This window comes from Panthera uncia, chromosome B4, assembly GCF_023721935.1.
Source record: "Panthera uncia isolate 11264 chromosome B4, Puncia_PCG_1.0, whole genome shotgun sequence".
In the NCBI taxonomy this organism is placed as follows: Eukaryota; Metazoa; Chordata; class Mammalia; order Carnivora; family Felidae; genus Panthera; species Panthera uncia.
In genome coordinates this window covers 1169084-1182002 of record NC_064809.1, presented here as the reverse complement: position 1 = coordinate 1182002, position 12919 = coordinate 1169084, and the positions used below count along the sequence as shown (strand labels likewise).

General features: G+C 48.2%; 1 protein-coding gene across 1 annotated transcript in view; it reads left to right on the top strand.

The window, feature by feature from the left end:
• Positions 1-12919, top strand: part of ADARB2 (adenosine deaminase RNA specific B2 (inactive)) — a 417306-nt gene that overhangs the window by 332717 nt on the left and 71670 nt on the right. The gene's annotated exons all lie outside the window — the stretch shown is intronic.

Sequence of the window (12919 nt, the reverse complement as noted above, 5' to 3'; positions counted from 1 at the left end):
CTGGGAGCCAGACCGGCCACCCCAGGCCCCGCCTCCGTCTGTGCCTGTGAAGGGTCCAGGCATCTCGGGGCAGATCCAGGAAGGAGCCATGGCCACACAGTGGTGGCAGCTCACGTGAGGTTATTTAGACAAGACAACACCGTGACAGGTTTGCAGGCCAGGGCGTCCCTCACAGCACCAGCCTGTCCTGGGGTGGCCAGGAGGGCCTGGGTGCTCAGAGAGGGTTACGTGTCTAGGTGAGGTGACTCGGCAGTCTGGTGAGGGGGCTCTGGATCAGAGAACGCCAAGGACCACCGCATCTTGGGACCTGTCTTATCTATGGGTAACAGCTGTCAGGTTCTGTGCAGTCTGAAAAGTAGGCAATCTCTCAATGGCTAAAAACCTGCACGTTCACGTTAGTCTTAAATTGCCGAGTGTGCACAAATTTGAGTCTGGCACTGGTAGGCTTTGGCACTAACAAGTTTCAGCTGACAGTGAAGCAATAAGCAACCAGGGACCAGGTTCCCAGCGACTCTAAACCCCGATCTCCAGATCCTAACTGATTACATCTAACTATTTCCACCTGAGCGGACATCCTGAGGTTCCAAGTGGATATAATTTGGTGGAACACTATTCAACCCAGTCTGACTGATACACAAGCAAACAAAAGTGCTGGAGAGACTGGAATTAGGAAGGGCGGGGGTGGGGGAGAAGGAGGACAGGAGGTCAAAACTGCAGGGTCTGGAGGGCAGGGGGACGGGGGACGGGGGGGGGGGGGTAGGAAGACTGGAGCAGGAGGGCAGGAGGGCAGGAGGGCAGGAGGGCAGGAGGGCAGGTGGGCCGGGGCAGGGGGGCAGGAGGCAAGAGCAGGGGGGCAGGGGGCGGGGGCAGGGGGCAGGAGGGCGAAGCGCAAAATCCGGAGGCCCAGGGAGGAGGGTGCTGGCTGGGGCATGGAGGTGAGGGACTGGACGGTGAGGGGCCATGTCTGGTTCTCCTCAGGGAAGGGGTGAGGTCCTTCCCCAAGGAGGAGGTGGCCCCACTGGCTGGTTCAGGGATGAAGGAAAGGTTGGTAGCACTGACAGACAGAGAGACCAGAATCTGGTCGGAACTGGGGAACCGGGTCATCTGGGAGGCCACATGCTGTGGCCACAGACCTGGGAGGCGGGGGAAGGAGGGGCGGGCTTGCAAAACTCGGATCCGCCGTCTGGCTGCGTGGGTATCCCCGGGGTGGGGAGGCCCCGCACCCGCACGGGAACCACCCCCTCCCCGCTTCACTGGGAGCGCAGCTGTGTGGCCCCACCCCCCACCCATCTCGTGGGGGTGGGGGTGGGGTGGGGTGCTTGGTGCTCCTAAGTCACAGACCTAAGGGAAGAACGCCCTGAGACCCCCCCCCCCGCCCCCCGCGCGACAGCAGTCATGACCTCATGACCTCGCGGCCACCCACCCTTCCCCACCCTCTGACCTCCGGAGCACCCCCCGCCCCGCCTGTCTGTCAGTCCTTCTGGACACCAGATCTCACCTGGCGAGAGCCGCTGGAAAGGCACCGTCCAGACCTGCCTTCCAGGGCACACCCCCTCCCCCCACCCCCACCTCTGCCAAGGGCCCTGCAATTCAAGGAGCATGTGTCACAAAGCAGACCAGCCCCTCGGGTCCAGGGCTTAGCCCAACCTTTCCAGAGCCTCCACGGTGCTTCACACCCTGCACCAAGCCAGGGATGCAGACTGCATGGGCAGGCGAGCTCATACTCGCTCTCTCCTCCCGGCCCTGGAAAGGGTGCTATCTCCCACCCCAGCACTGCAGGTCTGGAGGGACCAGCGGGTGCTCAGGGGCCCATCCTGCCCCAGCACCTGGACCGCGCTTGCCCCTCTGGCTCCACGGTGATGGGAGCTCGTCTCAGGAGCCCCTCACCTGGCCAGGGCCAGACATTCGCCACTGGGAAGCCCAGAAAGGTCACTCACCCCAGCCAGACTCCAGACGCTGAGCAAACAACCAAGGCTTCCTACTGAGTTTGGGAACTATCGGTCACCCAGAAAGCACTTAACTAATACACCACATACGAAGCCATTTTGCTACTAACGTCTCAGTTCACAGACTTTTAAGGAAGCTGTATGGTTCCCATATCAGATGTCCTACAGATTATTTCTCTGAAGAATACTCTGAGATAACAAACGAAAGAAAACAATATTTATCATTATTCTGTATTTCAGATTCAGATAATACTGAAAGTAAAAAATTCTTAACGACCATCCTCTGCTATTTCTGAGCTACAAATAAACCAAATCTTAGCGACAAGACTGATAACCTTGGTACATTTAGCAGATGAAGAAACAAAGTCACACAGCAGCTCAGCCTTTCAGACGTCCGTCTGCTGCCCATGCTCTCCTGTCTCCTAAGCTGGATCAGACATCTCTCGTACTGTCCCCAGCTTTTCTCATGAAACTGTGCTACTGTGCCGTAGTGTTTCCCAAAACGGCTTTACGAAGCCAAAAAGTTCACATCGATTCATTTGAACACATTCCGACGGGTGTCCAAATACCTGGGACACATATCTCCCTGCACCCAACTTGTCAGGTCCTTATCAGGACCTGTACACAGAGGAAGGTCATTCCTGGGGTTGTCACTCCTGTGACTTTCCTCCCTCCCATGTCACACTCACGCCTCCACCAATGGGCCCATCACGTGATCCCAGACAGAAAGATGGTGTGCTGGCCTTCCAAGCACACCAAAGTTGAAGTAGCCGAAATGTGGCACCACACCTGACGAAGACATTCAAGTGTTTTCACTAGAAACCAACGTAAGCCATTTACCTCTATGCAGTGACTTTCTCTCTGCATGCTGGAATCTGCTTTTAAAAGCACATAAGTCCTGGCCTCACCCCCAGGCGCTCTATTATAATTGGTGTAGGTTGGGGCCTTGGCACTGGAATGTTTTCAATCTCCCCAGGAGAATATAACACGCACGCAGGGCTGAGAACCACCACGTCATGCCATGGTGCACAGGTGGGTCAGAGCTGGGTCGGGCTAATTAGGGATGGCTGCCTGGCGGAGGCAGAGGCGGCTGGGGAAGGACGCGGGTGGCTGCTATCCCATCCCAGGCATCATAACAAGCCCAACCAAGCTCTGGAATTGGGAGCGAGAGAGAGAAGGGCCGGAGAGCTGTATCCACTGGGCATGTGGCTGGATGGGGGAGTGAGACAGCAGTGTGCAGGCGCAGGGAGGCGACCTGGGGGAAGTCAGAGGAAAACCGTCCGTCCCTGGGCCTGGCTGCTAACGAAAGGAGCTTGAAGTTGTCGCTGCCAGAGCCTCCGCTCCTCCAGCTGGAAAATAGGATGTCAGTCCTACACACTCAGCTCCCCAGAAAGCCAAAGACCTCATCAGCTATGTTTGCAAATGATCTCATCCTCCCGGAATGCGCTAGCTGTGGCTAGCGAAGGCATAACTAGGAATGATGATGGCTCATTCTGACAGCGAGTAAAAATAAGTGACCAAAGATGTCACTCCTGCCCGTGCCCACTGCCGGCACGAGTCTTCCCGGCCTCACTTCATGCACACAATGCTGATGGTAAGTCTCCAGTGGACACCGCAGAGGAAATCGCCCACAGCAGACACTGCAGGAACCCTTCGGCCGAAAGAGATGGGCAAACACACCTCACTGATCACATCAGCAACAGCTCATCTTCAACAGTAGGGAAGTTACATTCTTCCCCGTCGAGAAAAATCCATTTTTGCCCCACATGAAGCTGATTTTCAGCCATGTCTCCCCCCCAACCCCCAGGCTCCCACGGATGGAATTCTCATTCTCAAGATTGCCTTTTGAGAGAGCTCTAAGACTTTTCCTCTGTTTGCACTCCCCTCCGCCCCCCACGTGCCCCCCACATCCGTGCCCCCAGACCTGCCCCGAGACACAGCCAACTGCCGTCTTTTGTTTTGCATTTCTGTTTCGGGAAACACATTGCCCTGCCGACACTCTGCAAAGCATCAGTGAGTAAAGTCTGTTATACAGGCTGCAAAGCCATCTGGACTTCCTGCTGAAAAGGTTGGACATGGTTTTAGGCAAGATTTTTATCAGATCTGAAAGGAAAAAAAAAATCTTGAATGCATTACCATCTTCCAAGGTTGATGTCAGATTTTTTTTCCCCTTGTCAGTTGCAAAACAAAGCCAAAAAAAAAAGAAAAAAGAAAAAAAGATGACAAACCAGAAGAGCTGAGAATGAAGATATACATCTCCAGAGGAAGCTTTGTCAGAGGTAGTGGAGTATAAACAAAAAATAAATTAGTTCTGGTGTTATCAGAAACTGGACAGACTTCCACTGGTATAGTAGTTTGTCTGGCGAGTCCAAGCCTTCCCAGCCAGTGCCCTTAAAATGCAAAAGGGAAATCCGAGAGGCTCACAACAAAAACAAGACTTGCTTTCCAAAACCTATTAGCGGCTTTTTGAATGCACAGGAGAAGAAAGACAGCGACGGAAGAGAATGAAACAGGCCTCATGAAAAGGAAAACTGCTTTGAAATCTCTCCCCTTCTTTCTCTCATTCTCTGGCCGTGACAGACTTTTCCAAAAAGGTTCAACTTTGCAGTCACAGAACATCGGTATCTTAGCAACATATTTGCTACCACCCAGCTTTGGGTTTTTCTCCCCTCGAGTCACTGAGGAAAAGCCAGGGTGAGAGCATCCCGTTAAGAGGACCCTTATTTGGAGAACAGGCCACAGCTGCTTGCTCCCACCTCTGCTCGGGGCCGCAGACGTCCTCCAAGTGAGCCGCAGACAGAGGACCCGTGGCCCCGTCCTAGGAACACGACGTCCATGTTAGGGGACCATGTGTCACCCTCAGCACTGTTACGGGACCCAGCAAGGCTTCCTCACGACAGGACAGGGGGCCGACACGAGCCATCTTTGATTCGGGCACGATGTGGGATGAACAGAACACCCACTGACTGTACCAGGAAAAACAAAAACAAAAAACCTACTGAGTTTCTAAGTGTGTTATGATTTGGGAAGAAAATGCCTCCACAGAGAAGGGCCAGAGCTTGGCCTCAGATCAAAAGCATTTTGTCTAATTGGGATAAACAGGCTTCACAAAGTGATGGCTATTGATCCTGAAAAAGTAATTTATGTAATGTTTTCTATTTCCCCCTAAACATTTCATGGAGACAAATATTTATTCATTAATGCGTGTGAGGAAGCCAGGGAACGTGAAATGCCACGTCTGACAGAAAACACAACTTCTCTTTATCGCAGATAAAAGGCCCTTAGTGGGAATTTTTGGTCACATTCTGTCTCCTCCACCGTGTCTCTGGCCCGAGCGCCTGCCAGCCCACCAGCCCCCCAGGGGAGAGGACGCCCATCTGCCGGCCTGCACAGCAGCCACTGGGCCCTGAAGCTTGTCCGGACACAGGCGGGCTGATGGCCTTAAGGTCACTGCCACAGGAGAGGTCATGCGGGCATCAGACAGGCCTGACACATGCCTGATACAAGCACGGTCCATCCCTGTAAGCCCCGAACCCCTGCAGCTGCACAAGGCTCCTTCCTGAGCAGCAGTGACCACTGGAGCCTCAGAGGAAGTCAGCAGACGTGAAGACACCCCTGGGGGTCCCCTCCTCTGCAGAGGGTGCACAGAGGCCTGCTGGCTGGAGAGTGCCGTCTGGAGAGGCAGGAGAGCCCGACAGGAGGGTGTCCACCCAAAGGGGCATCTTGCTTCCATATTTGAAACACTACCCAGCCGAAGCAGACTATGTCCACCACTCCATTTGTGACGCTGACTTTTCCAAATATTTGTCAGGTCCCACGGCCTGGCAAGCCCCTTGCTTAGTCCAGGAATCCAGAGATGAACCCAGAAGCCTTCACTCCAGTGGGACCATCAGACATGTGAACAAACCACCGAAGTAAAAGAGACTGCTGGGAAGCCTTCAGGTTTTCTACACATAGAATCATGTCAACTGCAAACAGATCACTTTACCTCTTCCTTTCAATGTGAATGCCTTTCGCCTCTTTCTCTCGTGTATCTGCTCTGGCTGGGGCCTCTAGCACATCATCAATTAGGGTGAATTGTCCTCACATCCCAGGGATGAACCCTGCATGGTCACCATCACTCTTAACGTGCTGTTGAATTGGGTTTGCCAGTATTTATGGAGGATTTTTGCACCTGTGCTCAGGGATATTGGCCTGTCGCTTTCTCCTCTCATGGTGTCTGTGTCTGACTTTGGCGTTAGGGTGACTTGGCCTCATAAAATTAGGTGCAAGTGTTCTCTCCTATTCTGTTGGAAGAGTGTTAAAATAATTGGTATTGATTCTTCTTGGAATGTTTAGTAGAAATTACCACTGAGGCCATCTGGTCCCGAGCTTTTCTTTGTTGAGAGATTTTTAACTTTTTAAAAATTGAAATATAGTCAGGAGATGTTTTTCTTGCTGATTCAATCTCTGTATTTGTTAGAACAACGATATATATTGTTATTTGGTCTTTCCAGGCATTCAATTTCTTCTTCATTCAGTTTTGGTAGGTCATAGGTTTCTGGGAATTTATCCATTTTTTCGGTGTTATCCAATTGTTGGCGTATAATGGCTCATCACACCTCTCATGACCATTTTCATGTTGTAATGTCTCCTCTTTCATTCTAAGTTAATTCATTTGAGGCTTTTCTTTTTTTTTTTCTCAGTTAACCTAGCTGAGGGTTGGTCAGTTTGGTGTATCTTTTTCAAAAACCCAAAACAAATTTCAAAGATTTGTTGACTTTTTTCCATCGTTTTCTATTCTCTATTTCTGCTCTCCTCTTTATTATTCCCTTCCTCCTCATAGCTTTGGGCTTAGTTTGCTCTTCTTTTCCTAGATGGGGTGCACAGTTAGGTTCTGTAGTTGAGATCTTACTTCTTTTTCCATGTTGGCATTTATTGCTATAAACCTCCCTCTTAGTTCAGGTTTTGCTGAATCCCCTAAGTTTTAGTGTGCTGTGCTTTTGTTTTCATTTGACTCAAAATATTTTTTAATTTGCCATCATTATTTTTTTATATTAGAGAACAGAGAGAGAGAGAGAGAGAGAACAGGGGGAGGAGCAGACGGAGAGAGAATCCCAAGCAGGCACCACGCTCAGTGCAGAGCCGAACACAGGGCACAATCCCACCACTCTAGGGTCATGACCTAAGCTGAAATCAAGAATCAGGTGTTCAATCTACTGAGCCACCCAGGCGCCCCTTGAAACACTTTTTAAATTCCATTTCCATTTCCTCTTTGAACCAATAGTTATTCAAGACGATGTTATTCAGTTCCCATTTATTTGTGAATTTTCTCTCTTTAAAAAAAAATTATAGTTTTATTCCACTGTGGTTGGAAAAGAGGCTTGGAATGATTTCTAGATTCTTAAATTTGTTAAGACTTGCCAAGTGACTTAATCTGTGATTTATCTTAGAGGAGGTTCACTGCGTGCCTGAGAAGGATGTGCATTCTTCTGCTTGGAGATGGAAAGTTCTGTACACGCCTGTTAGAATGCACTTGGCCTATACTTTTGTTCAAATCACCCGTTTCTTTATTGATTTTCTACATGGGTGCTCTGTCCACTGTTGAAAATAATAGTCTCCTATTATTTAACAGTATTATGTGATGATAGAGTAGTAGTTGCAGCATCATGTAATAGTCTCTTCTTATCGAACAGTATTATATAACACAGCAGTAATTGTAGCTTCATGGACAGTCCCTCTTATTGAACAGTATTATATGGTAACGCAGTGGTGGTTGCAACATGGCACTGGAGGACTATGTAACAGTCTCCTACTATCCCTGCATTGATGTTGCTCTCCCCCTCAGGTCTGTCAAAATTTGCTTTGTATATTTAAGTCTCTGATGTTGGGTACACAGATGTTTATAACCCTTAAGCCCTTCTGTTGAATTGACTCCCTCCTCATCGTATAATGTCCCTCTTTGTCTCTTGTCACGGCGTTCATAGTTTACTATTTTGTCTGAAAGCAGTATAGCTCCCTCTCTGTTCCCCAGCGGCCACTTGAACGAAGTATCTTCCACCCCTTCTCTCTCAGTCTGTGTGTCCTTACCTGTAAGGGAGTCTCTTTAGGCAGCACATCACTGCATCTTGTGCGTTTGTTTCAACCACACTGGGCCTTTCGTTTGGGGAGTTTAATCCATTTGACCTTAGGAGTAATTATGGGGAGGAAGGGACTTCCTATTGCCACTTTGTTCCTTGTTTTCTACTGGGCTTATAGTTTTTTATCACTTTGTTGTTCTCTTGCTATCTTCCTTTGTTACTTGCATTTTTGGCAGTGATGTGCATTGATTCTTTTCCTTTTCTCTTGTACCTCTATTATAGTTTTTCTGTGGTTGCTGCAAGGCACGCATAAAATATATTTATAGCTGTAAATAATTGGTAACAATTTTACTTTAGTCACATACAAAATCACTCACCACCATTACAGTGTTGCATATTCTGTCTTTGGTGGGTCTACCCAGTTCACCTTCAGGAGTGAAATATATGCCTCCACATGTTTTCATGTTACTGTTTGGAGTGCATCTGTTTTTGTTTGAAAAACTCTCTTTCAGTATTTCTTGCAAGGCAAGAAACAAGGTGATAAACTGCCTCAATTTTTATTTGGGAAAGTCTTTATCTCTTTTTTTTTTTTTTACATTTATTCATTTTTGAGAGACTGAGACAGAGTGTGAGTGTGGGGGAGGGGGGCGGAGAGAGAGGGAGACACAGAATCCAAAGCAGACTCCAGGCTCCGAGCTATCAGCACAGAGCCCAACGCGGGGCTCAAACTCACAAATTGTGAGATCATGATCTGAGATGAAGTCAGACGTTCAACTGAGTAAGCCACCCAGGCACCCCTCTTCTTCCTTTTTAAAGGGTAGTTTGCCAGGTTTAGTACTTTGTTGGTCTGGTTTTTTTCAGTACTTTGAATATGTCACCCACTCTCTTCTGGTCTATGAGGTTTCTGGTGAGAAGTTTACCGGTAATATTGCAGGTGTTCCCTTGTATGTGATGAGTCACTTTCCCCTTGCTGCTTTCAAAATTCTTTTTGCCTTTGATTTCTACAATATAATTACAATGTATCTCCATGTAGACCTCTTTATGTTTAACTTATTTGAAATCCTTGGGTTTCTTGAATCCATCTGTCTATTTCCTTCCCTAGATTTGGGGTATTTTTTTTGTCATTATTTCTTTAAATATGCTTTCTGCCTCTTTTTTCTTTCTCTGCTCCTTATGGACTCTCAAGAATGCATATTTTGCTCCTTTGAGGGCATCCTATAAATCTCATAGGCTTTTTTCACTCTTTTTTATTCTTTTTTCTCCTCTGGGTAATTTCAAATGCCTTGTCTTTGAAGTCACAGGCACTTTCCTCTGCTTGATCAAGTCTGTCATTGAAGCTCTCTGTTACATTTTTTTTTCATTACTATCATTGTATTCTTCAGTTCCAGAAAGTCTTTTTTTTTTCATATTTATTCATTTTTGAGAGACAGAGACAGACCATGAGTAGGGGAGGAGCAGAAAGAGAGGGAGACACAGAATCTGAAGCAGGCTCCAGGCTCTGAGCTGTCAGCACAAAGCCCGATACGGGGCGCAAACCCACGAACCATGAGATAATTACCTGAGCCAAAGTCAGATCCTGAACCGACTGAGCCACCCAGGTGCCCCTTGGCTCTATTTTATTATTTCTATCTCTTTGTTAAACCCATCATTTTGTTCATGTATTGTTTTCCTGATTGCATCAAGTTGTCTATCTTGTTCCTTGTAGCTCAGTGAGCTTCTTTTAAACCATTATTTTGAATTCTTCGTCAGGAAATTCATGGATCTCCATTCCTCTAGGGTTGATTACTAGAAATGTTTGTGTTCCATGTAGCCTTGATTTGGTGTCTATACACTTGAAGGAAGTCACTTCTTCCAGAGCTTAAGGGCTCACTTCAGCAGGAAAGGCCTTCACTGGCCAATGAGTGCAAGGCGCCAGCCAGCTGGCATGCACAGTGGTGCCAGATTTGGCACTGGTTCCACGGAGTGTGACAACATGAAGTCCAGTTCACAGGTGTGCACACAGCAGCACTGAGACCAGGGCATGGAGGCAATGCCTTTCTTGTCCGTGGAGGTTCAGCTGAAAGAATAGGCATTTTCTGGGCCATCTCTATCCTATTTGTTATGTCTAGTATAAAGGGCTGGGATATATGTGTCTCTCTGGTCTCAAGTATCTCTCTGAGCTTGAGGAAATGCACAATGATGGCTAAGCCCTGGCTTTAGTGCTTCAGATGCACTATTTGAAATTATTTAATGATGTTCATCTACTTCATTTCTCCTCTCCAGAACCTATTTTCAGGGTAAAGAAAGAACACTGTGGGGAGCGGGAGGGTGGGCAGCAAAGTCACAAGACAGAGACATTTGGAGTTTGTCCTTTATGGCATTCATAAGTGAACATGACACTGATGTCAATGGGGATATTGCAAAACAGGTGTTAGCATTCTTTATTATTTAGGCAATAAAACTCTTCTTGAACTTAACAAAAGCTGGGAAAGTAAATAAAGTCGTTCCTTTATGGAACAACTACTTTTTCTACATGCATCTTTTTCTCTTGATGCACTGGGATGGCTTTCCTTATACATGTCTTTTTAAATCCTAATGAACTCAAACAACTATGAATCAACCCCAAACAGAGGACCTCATCTGTTGGCACCCTCTTATTAGCACACTAATGACATTTTAAAGATTCTAATTAAACCCAGATGCAAAATATCTTCCTGAGTACATCAGAAATCACAAGCTTAAGAAAAACAGAAATATTACATTTTTCCAATGCAATTTTAGTTTATTTTCTACATATTTTTTATTTTAATTTGAAGGTGATTGTTAAAGTAGTAACCACTGTTAATAAGTATAAACAGATTTGTGGCTATGTAACAATTTAGGTAATTGTGAGTAGCTACAAATTTACTTAACCAATAGGTAGGTGCATAGGTATCTGTGCACATAACCGTCAGCTCTCAATTATTAAGGTAACAAACATGTGGTCTCTCATCGTAGGCTTTTCTGAAATCCTTAGTAAAAAGGTTGTGGAAGGGTATGGTGTGGCCAAGAGCCCAGATACTGGAGCCAGAATTCAAACACGTGCATGAGATTCTAATCCTAACACTGACTGGCTGAGTCAGCTCGACACGCTCAGTCTTGGCTGCCCATCCACAAAGCATTCGTCCCACCGCGCCTGGTCCCCAGGAACTGCCCCAGGTGAGCCATGGTGCTGGCACCATTCTCCTCCCGCCTGTCAGGAGGGGAGCCTTCACCTGCCCCCCGACCACTGAGCCCCCGTGGCCCTCCAGCTGCTCTCCACTGAAGGTGCACAGGAGCCAGAGAGCAAATTCACAAAAGAAACAGCAGAATGCAGGGAGTGTAATCAGTCAGCCATAGGGAAAAAAGAAGGCTGGTCCCTGAGGTTATTACACTTTTGTCATCAACGTAGCATGAGCCATCTATATAAATGTCCCCCACCTTTTACTTTATGTAGATCCTTTATTTTAAAAACACTATTTTATTCATTTTCCCTAGACTGTTTCTTCACTATAACTAATCATGTAGAATTTAACAATGCCCACAATACACGACTAAAAGTGCCTCTGTGTCTGTAAAATTGTATTTATGGAAGTGGCCAGCCCCCAGCCCTGTCTATTCATATCTGTCCCATCATACATAAGAGGGATCTTCTTATCCACTGGCAAAGAATTTTTTTTGTTCAGCAAATAAGCTGCAGCTACAGCCTGTCCCCTTGGGACAGGGGACCTTACTGTTGTGCCCCTGGATTTGTTTGGTTGATCCCGACACAGGCAGAGGGAAGGATACAGGTTGTGGTCTTCCTTGAGGGGACGGATTTGGTGGGGGGCACTGAGTGGCGATGAGCAGGGTGAGGCCTACATAGACCAAAGGAGTGGGGGCCGGGCAGGCACAGAGCCAGCAGGTGAGAGGGAGCAGGCTGCTGTCTGGGGACCCAGACCGGAGACTACAAGATGATAAGTCAGACTGATGTTCCAAGGCACATGCCCAGGTCTTTGCTCTTGCGGGGGAAGGCGGTTGGTTCCCAACCCCAGGAAGTGTGGGGGCGTGGCTGGCTGGCCAGTCACAGTTCCCCGGTCTGCACCAACCCTGCCATCCGCCCCCACTGCTGACCCACAGGCCCTCTCCACGTTTACACAGCGCTGGCAGGTGAGGGGCCCTGCAGGAGTGGACGCAGCATGGGAAGTGAGGGTTAGAGCCACACGGCAGGTGGGGTCAGTGCATGGGAATCACAAAGAAGAAACATCACAGGTGAAGGGGGTCCCGCCAAAGACAGGCCGGGTGGTCACGTGTTACCTTGCGGTGCTGAGGATTAGGAATTTGATCAGAAAATGCCGATGTGGGGGCACCTGGGTGGCTCAGTCGGTTGAGCTTCAGACTTTGGCTCAGCTCATGATCTCACGGTCTGTGAGCTCGAGCCCTGTGTCAGGCTCTGTGCTGACAGCTCAGAGCCTGGAGCCTGCTTCAGATTCTGTGTCTCCCTCTCTCTCTGACCCTCCCCTGCTCACGCTCTGTCTCTGTCTCAAAAATAAATAAAAACATTTAAAAAAAATTTTTTTAAGACATTTGGAGAAGTCTTGGGGCGCCTGGGTGGCTCAGCTGGTTAAGCGTCAGACTTCAGCTCAGGTCATGATCTCGCGGTTTGTGAGTTGAAGCCCCGAATCAGGCTCTGTGCTGACAGCTCAGAGCCTGGAGCCTGCTTCAGATTCTGTGTCTCCTTCTCTCTGCCCCTCCCCTGCTCACGCTCTGTCTCTGTCTCAAAAATAAATAAAAACATTAAAAAAAAATTTTTTTAAGACATTTGGAGAAGTCTTGGGGCGCCTGGGTGGCTCAGCTGGTTAAGCGTCGGACTTCAGCTCAGGTCATGATTTCGCGGTTTGTGAGTTGAAGCCCCACATCGGGCTCTGTGCTGACAGC